This window comes from Cetorhinus maximus, chromosome 1 (assembly GCF_964194155.1).
Source record: "Cetorhinus maximus chromosome 1, sCetMax3.hap1.1, whole genome shotgun sequence".
NCBI lineage: Eukaryota > Metazoa > Chordata > Chondrichthyes > Lamniformes > Cetorhinidae > Cetorhinus > Cetorhinus maximus.
This window is the reverse complement of record NC_135879.1, coordinates 81,859,881-81,873,747: the sequence shown is the minus strand read 5'-3', so window position 1 is coordinate 81,873,747 and position 13,867 is coordinate 81,859,881.

Here is a 13,867-nt window from a genome sequence, read left to right as displayed (position 1 = left end):
GAACCAGGAGCCATAGACAGGGAGATATTCTTGGGAGTTTATTTACAATAGTGAACATTAGGTACACATGACTAACACCTGTGCCCCCGCAGTGCAACTACATCTTCTTAGCCATTGCCTCTCTGTCTTGGTGCTTCCCAACTTCCACAGTAGAGGTGGAGACAGCCTGCTGACTGCTATGCCCTGTTCTCTGTGATGGCCTTGACGGGTGTTCTTTGAAGGACCAAGTCCTGGAGGGCCCCGGCCTGCTTCCAAGGTCCTGCAGTGTGGCTGTGGCACCCTCCTCAGCCTGTGGAGGAGAGTGGGGTCACAGGAAGAAGAGATTTGGATTGGCCAAACATTCCCGGAGTTACCTGAGTGATTGGACCTGGGGTGTGCACCTGCTGATCCTCCTCCTTATGGGTGCCCGATGACTCCTGGATGACTTCTTGAGGAGAAGGGGAAGTTGGTGTGAGATCGAGCTGTCCCGCGCCCGTCTCACGTTTACACTGTTGGAGGCCAACTATGGTGTCAGCGATGGCGTTCATAATTAGGTACATGTTTCACTGGCACAGACATGATGGGCCGAAGGGGCTTTTTATGTGCTGTAGACCTCTATGACCCTATGACTCTATGAGTGTCGTGAAGGCAACAGTCCCTTCAGAATATACTGTATTCACTGTTCACGATAAGCTCTCCTCTACATTGGGGAGAGCAAACGTAGACTGGGTGACCACTCTGCAGGAAACTTCCAGTCAATCCGTAAGCTCTCACCCCTCTCAGAGCCATGATAGGATTCTCCTTGTCCTTACCTTCCACTCCACCACCCTTGGTATTCAACAGATCATCCTCTGCCATTTTCACCAGCTCCAGCATGAATTCAATGCCAAACACATGGACATGTCCTCCCCTTTCAGCATTCTGATGGGTCTATTCCCTCAATGACACAATGGTCCATTTCTCAGCCAGCAACCCCTCCCTTCCCTGTAGATGGGGGACAGGCTTTGAGGAGTCAGGGGGCGAGTTACTCACCAGAGAATTCCCAGCCTCTGACCTGCTCCTGTAGCCACAGTATTTATATGGCTTGTCCAGTTCAGTTTCTGATCAATGGTAACCTCCAGGATGTTGGTGATGACATGATTCAATGAAGGAAGATTGATAAATGGTCTCTTGTTGGAGTTGTTGTGTGGCATGAATGTTACTTGTCACTTATCAGCTTAACTCTGAATATTGGGATCCAGGTCTTCCTGCACGCTAGCACAGACTGCTTCAGTATTTGAGCAGTCATGAATGGTACTGAACACTGTGAAATCATCAGCAAATTACTCCCACTTCTGACCATATGATGGAGGGAAGGTCATTGATGAAGCAGCTGAAGATGGTTGGGCCTAGGGCACATTTCTGAGGAACTCCACCAGTATTGTCCTGGGACTGAGATGATTAGCCTCAACAGCCACAACCATCTTCCTTCGTACTAGGTATTTACTTGATTCCCATTAACTTAGATTTTGCTAGGCTCCTTGATGCCACACTCAATCAAATGCTGCCTTGATGTCGAGGGTAGTCACTGTCACCTCACCTCTGGACATGTTTGGACCAAGGCTGTGTTGATGCCTGGACCTGAGTGGCCCTGGTGGAACCAGGAGATAAAGGGATATGGGAACACAGTGAGTACATGAAAGTAGGATTTTAGTCATGTGGAGGATAAACATCAACATGTTCCAAAAAAGTTGCTCTGCAACTATTTCAATATTGTTAACATTGACAAAGGAGAAGCTTTGGTGGATATAAAATTGTAGATTTGTTGACTATATGTAAGCATATGTATTTAATTTATATTCATACCAATGTAATAATTATATATATTGATATGTAAGGAATTTTGTTTTCTTTCCAGGATTTTGGATCCTACAGCATTATTAGAACACGCATTGGCCTCTTTGTACTGAACTTTATTTAAATCACACTATAATTGAAGCTAAATTTAATACAACAGCTCGTTGCTGTTGCTGCATGAACAAGCACTCAGGTGTCCAGAAATTTGATCTGCTTTTCTGCCCCTGGGGACGTGGTTAATTTTCAGTTGAGCAATCTATTTTTCTTCGTGGCAATCACATTATGGTGGTAATTTAACAAAATTGCATTCCCAATAGGGAACCTCGCCTTCTGGGGCACATAATAAAAACTTGTATTCATGCCTGAGTGATTTTCTGTCCATTAATTATGTTTGTCATTTGTCAGTCAATCGTCCATAGGAGAACAGAACAGCCAGGAGAGAAAGCAAAGTGTCAGACTGAACTGAATGTGTGAAACAACTTCAACAATCATGCAGCTTGTTTCTCAATATTGTGATCGGGCACAAAGAAGCCAAATGGAAATAGATAGGCCTTACTCCTGACTGCTAAACTGAATTAGATCTCAATAAAGTGATCATAAAGGAGTGCTTGATACACTTTGACCTCCAGCAACTTTCTTCCATCATCACAATGGGGAGAATTTTCTCCCCATCAGACGGGCTGGGCGGGAGTGGGCGCAGGCAGGCGTGCAGCCGATTGCCACCCGTGATTGGCTGGGCACCGCCATTTTGCGTGGGCGGGCCAATTAAGGCCCACCCGGCGCGACGCGCACCCAGAAGCGCTGAGTGCTCCATGTGCGGGCGGGGGGAGGGAGAGTCAGGACCTGCGCTCTTTCGCGCATGCATGCAAAAGAGCGCAGAAATCTCCCTGAGGCATGGAGGTGCGTCAAGGAGATTAAGGAAAGTCATAAAAATTTAATAAATAACAAAATAAAATTATCCAGACATGTCCCCTCATGTGACATTGTGACATTGTCACATGAGGTAGGACATGTTTATCAATTATCAATTCACATGAAACATTTTATTAAATTAATAAAGCCTTCGTGAAACCTCATCCCGCCTGTGGATGAGGTCCCATGATAAATGCGAAGGCCGCCTGGGCTCTTCGCCTGCCCACCAACCTTAAGGTTGGACAGGCAGCCCTGTTAATTCAATTGCTATTTAAATGGACTTAATAGGCCTTTGACAGTTCGGCGGAGCACAGCCGACTCCAGTGCACACCCGTAGAACTGAAGATCAGAATGACGCACAGTGAAGTCGGGACGCATACCCGACATCACCTCACATCATTTTACGCTCGCTCGTGTGGGGCTCGCCCCCGTACGCCAACCGGAAGATTCAGGCCAGTGAGTTTCCCAGGTTGAAGTGATACAACCATACACAACAGGCAGCTTGAAAAAGACTGGCTTGGCCATCAATGCCCCATCCAGCTGGGTTACAATGAGACAACAGGACCCCAAAGTTCCCCTCTCACCTCCACAACAATAACAACAGCATGCAAACTCTTGGAAGACAAACATGAGGTTAATTTTTAAAAACTAGGTCAATCCATAGAGGTGTAAATTCTGGGAAATCCCTTTCTGACACCCAAAGGTAATGAAAACTGATTTTCAGGAGATATCAATGACTGCAAGGTTCATCACCTGACATCTCAGCTACCATCTGTGTGCTCCACCAGCAACCCATTCAACTCTCTCAATGCTTGTAACAAATTTGCAATCACTGCACGAGCTGACAACTTGTTTCAAATGACAGTGATTCCTATGAAAAGAAAAACTTCTTGCCATCTAATTCCATGTTTAATTCAGTTACATGTATGTCCTCCCATTCTCCCTAATGTATCTAATTCAAATAATCTGTCTGCATGAACATAGTTTAGTCCCTTTACAACTGATATAGGTCAAAAGTCTTACCGCAGGGAATGTCTAATAGAGGTATTCAGAATTATGAGATGTACTGAAACAGCAAGTAGACAGAAACAATTTCCTCTCCATATGGGTTGGCAACCAGAGGTCATAGATTTCAAATCATTAGCAAAAGAACTGGAGGGAAAATGAGATATTTCTCCCCAGAGAGGGTTTTATGACCTGGAATACATTACCTGAAAGCGTGTTGGAATCAGATTCTTAGGGACTTTTAAAAGGCACTGGACCTATACTTGATGAGCACTAATTTGTAGGATTATCAGGAAAAGGTTGGGATGGTGAACCAAATTGAACAGCCCTTTCAAAGAGCTGGCACAGACACAGCATGTCAAATGGCCTCCTTCTGTGCAGGAAGATTCCTTGCTGCAAAATTGTCGGTGCAGACTCGATGGGCCAAAGGGCCTCTTCTGCACTGTGTGATTCTGTGAAAATTGCTTGAGCCCAGTAGCTTGAGATAATTAGTGTTGCAAATATAGTAAGAACTCACAATCACTGGAATCCAGTTAACAATGCACAGAAATCAGTTCACTTAAGACCCTTGCAACTAAAAGAGATTTTCATCTCCCAGTCTGATTAGGTTTCAACTGTATTCCTAACAATGAAAAGGCTGTAGTACTGATTCCCTTATGTACCTTTCAGGAATTGGCTCCTCAGTAAAAGCACAAGAAGCCATGAAGTTTTGGGAAGCTAGCCTTCAGCACACTTGATACTGAACCTCTGATTCTGCAGAGGATTGTTTTCCTTTTTAAGGTCACTGTGTGCATTGACCTCTTTTGATGCTACAAATTGGTTAAAGTTTCCATGATGTTCTGATGCATTGCTCCTGGTTTGCTGAGCACCCATAAGATGCAACCTGTTCTTTGAGGAACTCTACTAATTAAAGCTAACTTGCCATATTTGTGAACATTACATTTTAAATGCTGTTGTTGACTGGCCACGCTGAATTTTCTGTAAGTTTGTTTAATTTGTCGGTTGCTGATTCCTACAGTTCACCAGATTTATCATATTGAGGTGTTGGTTCAAATTTAGGATGGTCTTAAAGCCTCTCCTGCCTTGTGAGGCCAGCATGCTGACCACTTCACATTCTGTTATAGGGCCTCATAACTACTTGGCGAAGTATGGCTCCATGCAGAGTGGGCACTCTCCAATGCCTTATCTAAGTGGTCATTCCTCATGCTTGAATCTAGACAGTGAATGCTTTGATGACAAGAGGTACACAGTCAATCCTGATCCTATCCTCCCCAGACATTCATATATACATTTTCAGTAGGTATTGCTGGATAATGATGAGGGGAAGGAACCATTAGTCAATGTTCTGATCCCTAATCAAAAGATGGTGAAGTCAATTGCACTGACCCCAGTTGAAATCAGATAATCTATTCTATGTGCGTGAGCTCCTCAATGGAGACATTGGCTTACATTGCATAATAATTGTGTGAATGTTAACTTTTCAGGCAATTTACTTAACAGTGTATTTAATTATAACAATAACTAATATCTGCGACTTTGGCAGTGTAGGGCATTTCTTCTTTCCATTCAGAACTGTATTATTCATTTGGATAATCTGGCCTTTTATATAGGAAGTGGTTGCACACTTTGTAAAAATGAAACAAGAGAGCCTTCATTAACAATACAAACAGTGGTGAACTTATTCCTGATAAGACTTCCATATTCCATGCTTCAGGACATATGTAGAGGGCAATATGTCAGAAATTAGAACATTATCTGAAATTAATCACACACATCAATCAGGTCAAAAAGAAGTTCTGAAACTGTGGTACTGAATAAATAAGTGCGCCCCTCCAAGGAATAAACAGCTGTTAACACATTTTTGATGCCCATCCCATATCACATCAATTTCTAACAAGCATTATGGAACAGCTGAGATCCTCATTAGGTCAGAAGAAAGATCCAGCCAAATCATCATCCAGTATGCAATCAAAATATCTATCTTTTAATCTGTAGCACCCAAATCAACAGTTGTCCTGAAAATCTGTGGGCCTGTGTTGCTTGCAATTATGTTAGAATGGCACACATCAGAAACCTCCGCCACTGATCCCAGTGCACTTGCTGTTGTTGGGGAAAGATTCCTTCAATGGCATGCTATGAACAGGCTCCCATGTCTTGGGAATTTCGTTTGCCTTCTTGACACAATTCCATACCTCATCTAGGAAGAGCATCAGCATCCCCATCAGACTGCACCCCTCCCCCTCCCCTCAACGCCCCAGAAAATGGTTTAACATGCTCCCTGTGGCCCCCTTGGATTCCATTTCCAAACCTAATTTCCAGCCCTTCTGTCACACTTCAGCAGCAATAGCTGCAGGAATGCACCAAAATGACCAAGGATTTTCTGAAATGTGAGGGGGTTGTTAATGTTGGATGGGGGAGAACACAAATTTAGCAGTGATCTTTATTTGTGCTTCTAATACAAATAAACCTGTCCGGTTTCTGTCAAAAGAATAAGAATTTTCTTATGAAAGATATTAACTATTCTTTAATGAGTGAGACATGAAGAATTCATATCTCATCCAGTCCCAGATGAGCTTAGAATGCTATCCTTACAGGAGTATTATGGTATTTCATAACATTAATTTTAGAAACAACTTTAGGATTTTGTTTTTCTAAAAAAAAGGTTGATTCCAAATATACAATTTATATTCAAATTAGCCTTTGTTACTATTAGAGCACGTTGTACATGGGAGAAATAAATCCTATTTGAAGAACACTTGGATTATTTGAATATCGTCTTTGAGTTTCTTTTTCTTACTTTTTCTGCCCAACTTGTGACCAACTAACAGGGCAAACATAGCCCAGCAAGAAGGATCAAAAAATAAAACTTGAACTATAGCCAGAATTGCAATGTTGAGAAACAAAGTTAAAATAACAATTTATATTTATGACCCCTTTAAGGTAAAAGTTATCAAGAAGGTGCTTCCCAGATAGAGGTAGGTCAGGGAGTGTGTCATGACAGCGGATCACAGCCAGAATTACTTACAGGCATATTGAACTTTTTGAGGAAGATGCTTTTTTAAAAAGGACATACAAGCAAACGTTGGCTGAGAATGTAAAGCAACCATTCCATGGAAAATTCCTACCTGGATTATACTTGACCAACTAGTCCAGAGAGAACATGGAATGTTGCACCTAAAAAGGCATCAAGGTCTACTTCAGTCAGGGACATTTGAAAGGAAGAAATGCAATGCAAAAGACTGAACTTTAATCTCCTGTGGTTGTGGAGACAATGGAGACTGATTACCACACCTCAGCAAAAACTATCTCCTGTTGAGTTATATCTTGGAATGTGGAAATGGTCTGAGTTGAAAGAAAGCAGATTCTAGGCAAAGGACATGTTTGTCTTTTTTTTTCCTTCCAGGGTTACACAAGAAAATGGGTTTAAAAGCCAACTACAAACCTGATCTGTGTGTTCTAGTTCTGGTGTGCTAGAATGTGCTGTGAAGGTCACAGCAGAAGAACAGCAATTAGGCATCCTTGCAGCCTACAATTAAAAGTCTCTCTTTTCTGTTGCTGAGGCAAGTTAGCAAGCCACAGTCAAAAAGGAAACATGACAGCTCCTTCAGCTAACCTGCAGAACCAAGTGTCTCCAAACCAACTGCTCAACTGCCAAAGTCAGCTGTACAGGAATCACCCAACTTAACGGCCGCAACGTTTCACCATCTACTTCTCACAAACAAGTCAAAGACTGATTTGCATATCTTTTTAACTTTTATTTTTGGACTCAACTTCTCATTTCTGATTTGTGTGTATGTGTGTTGCATTTTTATTATTTTTTCCCAGTTTCTCAGGTTTTAAACTTATTCTTTCTTTGACTCAAGAAAACCTGGTTAAGTTGGCTCCTTCTATAGCATAAATACATTTGGACTGTGAAGAGGTCTCTATAGGGGGAAGGGATCCTTTTTAAATTAACCTTATTGTTACCAACTGAGGGGGTTGAATAAAGAAGGGGAGTCAACTCATTCCTCCTCCCCCGGGAGCATAACAAAATTGGGGTCCCATTTAGGTTATCTCATCCAGGATCATAATCAATTGGATGACCCTGCTTGGGGACCGGTCGTAACCATGGAAAGTGAGATTAGGAGGGGTTAGAGTCAATAACAAGGGAGTGGAGTTTATGTTGGGGACTGAAAACAATTGTGTATTGTTTATCTAATGCTGAGTTGGAAAAAATGACTCATCCATAACTTGGTATTAGACAAACAGTCTGACAGCATATGGTTGTCGTTTGAAGAGAAGTGGATAAAGAGGTAGAAAAGGGTTTCATGGCCTGAATTTCGAGCTCATCGGAAGCACATGATTGGCGGGCCTGGAAGTGGCCACGGTGTCTGCTTCCACCCACGAATGTCGGAACAATGCAATTTCATGCTGCTGACTAATTAAGGGCAGGCCAGCTTGAAACTTGCCCAGACATTGGTGCAGCACTGCCGGCAGGGGCGAGAGCATGGCGGACACTGGGTCGAACGGTAAAAAGCCCAGGCAGCTCCCTGAAGGCTGCCAGGAGTTGGGGAGGAGGATAACGGAGCTGTCGATGAGACACTGGAAAATTTGGCATAGGTGATGGTCTGAGTACCTGGTGGTCATGGCAGGCAGGATGCCAATGCTGGTAGGCACTCTGTCCCGCGATTCGCAGATGACTGTCTGTGCGCTCTAAGAGTAAGTGCCTGGCATGAAATACTCATGCCGAATAGCCATCCCACCAGACGAAGAAGACCTGGATGGAGGTGGCTGCCCAGGTGAATGGCATGATGTGGTGTGCCGCACATGGATCCAGTGCTGGAAATGGTTCAATGATCTTCTGCACTCCACAAGGGTGAGTAGCAACTTGGCATGGAACTGAGTATAGGTGTTTTGCAGGGTGGCCGTAAGCCTCAGCGCTCAAGGGTGTGAGATGCATTATGCCAAATGACACATATCCCTACGTCTGCCAAGGGTCGGAAACGTTGCCGCTCACTTTGTCTGTACAGAAGGATGAAGAGTGCCAATTTGACGGATACCTCAAGCTGGCTGTCCAGTAGGGTGGGCTGCAAGCCTGGAATGGTGTTGCAGGGAGAGGATGGACTAAGAGAAGCCATAACATGCTGGAGCACACATAAACGAGTGGTGGGGCACCCAATATCCTGTTCCTGTCCGGGTTTAAGATGGACACAATGGACATGTAATGCAAGCATGAAGTAAGGCCCCCAAGTCTCAGAGAGGCAGAAGTCTTGGAGGATGGTAAGAGTGCAGTGTGCAGTTGAGAGAGTGGGGTGTGTGCAAGAAGAGCATCTCCAATGAGAAGTTCAAATCCAGAGTGCCCATCGCTTGACCACTCACAGTGCCTCAGTGATGCATGTGTCCATTTTGGCAAGCAACAGTTGAGCTTGGACAGATACCTAGTGATGATGTTCTTAACTGACATATTCTGTTTCTCCCTCAGAAACACCATCTTCACGAGGCGCAGCTGACCCCGAGGACCCCCTTGACACCTGAGGAGGAACCACCAAGCGATTCACCTGCGTCACATCCACTGTCTGCACCAAGTACCAGTGGAGGTATAGGCACATTGGTGGGCTATACACATCGGCTCCATTTGGAGTGTACTGTGGTGAGGGCACATCATGCTCGCATGAGGAGCTGGCAGAGGCAGAGAGTGCCCAGGGCGATGCCATTTAGAGGACTGCTGGAGACCAGGACCATGCTGAATCTGAGGTCAATGACAGGCCTCCGGAGTCGTCCATCAGGCAACAGATGCTGGATGCCTATTGGGATGCACAGGAAGATCTGGCAGAGACCCCTGAGGGTCTGCGAGACATGGTCTCTGTCTTGGAGGAGTCCATGCAGAGCTTCAGCACTGCATTTACCCTGAACACCGAGCACACTGCCTCCTCCATTGAGACAGTGGCGACTCTCATGGAGAGGCAGCTTCAGGAACAGAATCAGGGGTTCCTAAGGTTGCGCTGGGACCTGAATGCCCACACACCGGCTATGACCTCAGGAGGTCACTGCCAGGATGAGAGATGGATGAGGCACCTAGTCTCTCTGCTAGGTGCCCATCCATCAATATGAGCAGGGAAGTCCAGACATACCTCACGCTGGGAGACGAGCTGCCTGTCATCTCTGTAGGTCTTCTCAAGGCACTCTGGCCGAGGGCGGCAGTTCCTCCACCCCTCTGCCAGTGACCGTGACATCTTCTGAGGCCACAATGACTGAGGAGTGCCCAGCCACGTCGCTGGTCGCACCCTCCCAGGTGAAGCCTGCTCAGGCCCTGCCGGCCAGAGGACGACTGCCAAGGTCATCAGGGCTAACATTATAGCAATCTGCCTCCAATGCTGCTGCCAGCGAGGGGGTGGTGGGGCACAAAGACGTAGCACTCGCAAGCGTAAGCACAGGATGGGATTTTCACGGGTTACATGTAATCATTTCATCAGTACTATGTATTGTTTTTGTGTGACTTTGGCAACCATGTTTTGTTTTGTTCTTTGCTGGCAACGCTGGGAAAGATATAAAGCAAGATTTTGTTTCAATGCCCTAAGCGTCCCTCATGTTTTACATAGGTGCAGGCCTCACCAGTGCCTTATGATATACGGCAGGGGCAACAAACTTTATTACAAAGGTTGTGAGATGACACAGGGGTCCTGGGATTGCCTCCTCAGAAATGTGTCTGATGGAGATGGCGCTCTTGCACTAAGATGGAAACCAAGCCTTGGTAGCCTAGCTGAAGCAGCGTTGAATCAAGGTCTCCCTGGTGTCCCTGCCCCCCTGAAGGTTCATCATGTCTGTCTCCTCATCCTCAACCTGCAGATCCATCTGCAGAGTCCACCTCTGAGGCGTGTGGAACTTCCTTGGTTTCCTCATCCTCAAGTGGGCCCCACTTTGCCAGTGCCAGATTGTGCAGAGCACAGTAAACCACAACAATAAGTGACAAGCGCTCTGGAGGATATTGCAGGGAACCCCGGAATGGTGCAAGCAACAGAACCTCATCTTCAGCAGCCCAATTGCCCTCTCAACCACCGCCCTTGTGGAGGCATAACTTCGATTGTACCTCTGTGTCATTTACTGTGTCCTAGGGTGCCAGAGTGGCGTCATGAGCCATCTTTTCAACAGATACCCTTTGTCACCCAGTAACCAACCATCCAGCTGAGCTGGAGCCACGAACAGCCATGTCACCTGGGAATGTTACAGTACGTATGCATCTTGGGAGCTGCCAGGGTATCTTGCAAAATCTGGGTCTTGTGGTCACAAACTATCTGCAAGTCCATGGATAATAGGTAACCCTTACTATTCACAAAGGCACCCAGCTGACCCGCTGGCGCCTTGATGGCCACATGAGTGCAGTCAATAGCACCCTGGATGCAGGGAACCTAGCAATAGCTGCGAAACCTCTGGCTCGCTCCGCCTTGCTAGCTTGGTCCGGCTGGTAATAAATGAATGTGAGGACCTGTCTGAACAGAGCATCAGTGACAAGACTGACGCAGCTATGGACAGCTGATCGGGACACTCCACACAGATCCCCAACTGACCCCTGGAAAGATTGAGATGCACAAAAATTGAGGGCTACTGTGACTTTCAGAGCCTCTGACATTGGGTGGCCACCCACACAGTTCTGGCCCAATCATCTGGCATAATGATGTCATGGTGTCCCTAATGAGGCGGAGCCTCCTGCAGCACTGGACCTCAGACATATTGAGGTAGCTGGATCGCTGCCTGTACACTCTGGCAGCAGGATAGTGGCATCTTCTGCGGTTCCGTCCACCTTGCTATCCCTGCCGGCCCCGCACCTCCTGTGTCTCCACCTCTCCTCCCACAGGTCTCTCCCTGCGATGCTGCCCGCAGACACCTGGCCTCCTCTCCCTTCTGCCCCTCTCTTCCTCCTCAGTGGAGGTGCCCCCAGCAGACTACACAATCTCCATCTGCTGAGATGCAGATGGCACTGCCCCTGCACTGCCCCTGCACTGAAGGCTGCACTGGACAGGAATGCTCCAACAGAGCTGGCAAAACAAAAGAATTCTCAGGACAGGGAAAACAAAGCAAATACTTCAGACGAAACCAGAGGGAAAACTCTCACCTGAACTCCTAACAGCTCCTGCCCCCTTTAATCCCACCCTTGGATGAGAAAAGTGGAAAAAATGGGATGGCTGTCTGCCCATGTTGCCCATGTGTGTACCGAAAACTCGCACAAGCAATGTAAACCGCCAGTCAATTGTCCTTTGAATTGCCTTAAGTGGCTGATTAGTTGCCAGTGGGTGCACCCGACGTCATCACGCGCGATTTAACATTCTTACGGGTCGGCCACGCATCTGAAATCAACACATAAAATTGGCCATATATATACAGGGCATATAGAAAAGCTGACTCGGTGCCTGCAAATAGTATCAGCAAAGTGTAAACACATATAAGGAAGAGGAGAGATCTAAAAATAGACCTTGGAAGATTCCAAAGGTGAGAGAATGGGAGATGGGAGAGATTTACTGGTGGAGTTACACTGACTCATTTAGGCAGGAAGATATGGGACCACAAAGGAGCATTCCAGTGGAGCTAAAAAACAGGACAGAGGCAGTTGGCGGAAGGTCACACAAGGTGAGCTGTGCCAAAAGAGAGGTCAAGGAGATCAAAGCAGAATTATACACTTACAGTGGACAGTGACTTTAGCTAGGTTCATTTATTGCTGTTGAGAAGGAAAGCAATGAGACTGCACAAGCATTTGATAAGGGAACTTTCTGGGAGATTGTCATGGGGCGGGGAAACAATAACGTATTCCAACACCTTAGAGAGGAAAGGGTGATTAGAGCTGAGATGCCAGTTCAAATGGAAAAATGGGTTGAGGGTGGGGTTTTTGAAAATGAAGTGATTTTAGCAACTTTGAAAGGAAGAGGTGGAAAGTCTGAAGATTGGGAAGCGTTAACAATGTCAGCTGATGTGACAGCCAGGAGGGGGAATGTGACACTCAATAGATGAATGGAGAAGGGATCATGGGCCAGAGCAGGAGGTTGGTCTCATGGAAGAAATGAGCTTAGGCAGGGGATGGAATGAATGGGAGAGAAACAATGAAAAAAACTACACGATGAGCAATTTCAGACTAGCGCAGGTGGGGGACAAAGGGTAAGGCTCAGTTAGAGGACAGAAAGGAGCGATAGAGCTAGATGCAAGAATAGTCTCAGTCTTAGAGCTGATAAGAAACCCCTTGAATTATTTCTTGGAGGCGAACGTGGAGAAGGCAAGGAACAAAGTTTGATAAGGGGAATATTCATGGATAGAAGTGCCAGCAATTGTCCTTACCTTTTAGAATGATCCTGAAAGAGCAGATGTTATTGGCTGAGGAAAGTAAGTCACGTCAATATTTCATATAATTGAAACAGACCCCAGTGATAAATGATTAGTTAGGTTGTATGGCAAGTACGGGTTTAAGAAACTGATTTGAAGAAATAGGAGTCGTGCCAAGCAAAATGGCAAGCACAAGAAATGATGATAAATTTGCCTTGAAAAAGGGCATCAAATGCAAACATAAGTGAACCACTTAGCAAGTTGACATCAACAGAGATATTGCAATGGTTGGAGAGCAAATAATGAGTGACTTGAGACCAAGGGAGTTACATTCAATAGCTCAAGAAACTAAACACATGGATCACAAAGTGCAATTAACCTGCATCCGTTGACTGCAACACATGGAACACATAAACTCCATGCTGCATGCAGATGTACACGATTGTAATGTCCAGTCAGTGCTAACCATACTGTTGAGTGATCGGACACCTGAGCAGGGGCCCAGAATAGTGAGTGGATAGCACCTGTTAAAGCTAGCCTGTGCTGCTTAAAGCTAATCTGTACCTCAGAAAGGGAGTGTGCATTATGGCTGGAGCAAGGTGCTGGAAGCCTGGTGGGGGCTGATTCTGACCTGGGAAAGAAAGGAAAATGCCACAATAGAGGGGACAGCGGGTTCCAAGATTTTAGGATGCTGCACTGGAGGTCTAGGTGGAGTGGGTAGAAAGAAGGAAAGATATCCTGGTTCTGCAGAGGCCATGGCCATCAATGCCAGGGGTCAAGTCCTGAGGACATGGATGCTAGAGCGACAAGATCCACTTTTTCAAAGTCATGCAAGTTGTCAAGGTCAGTA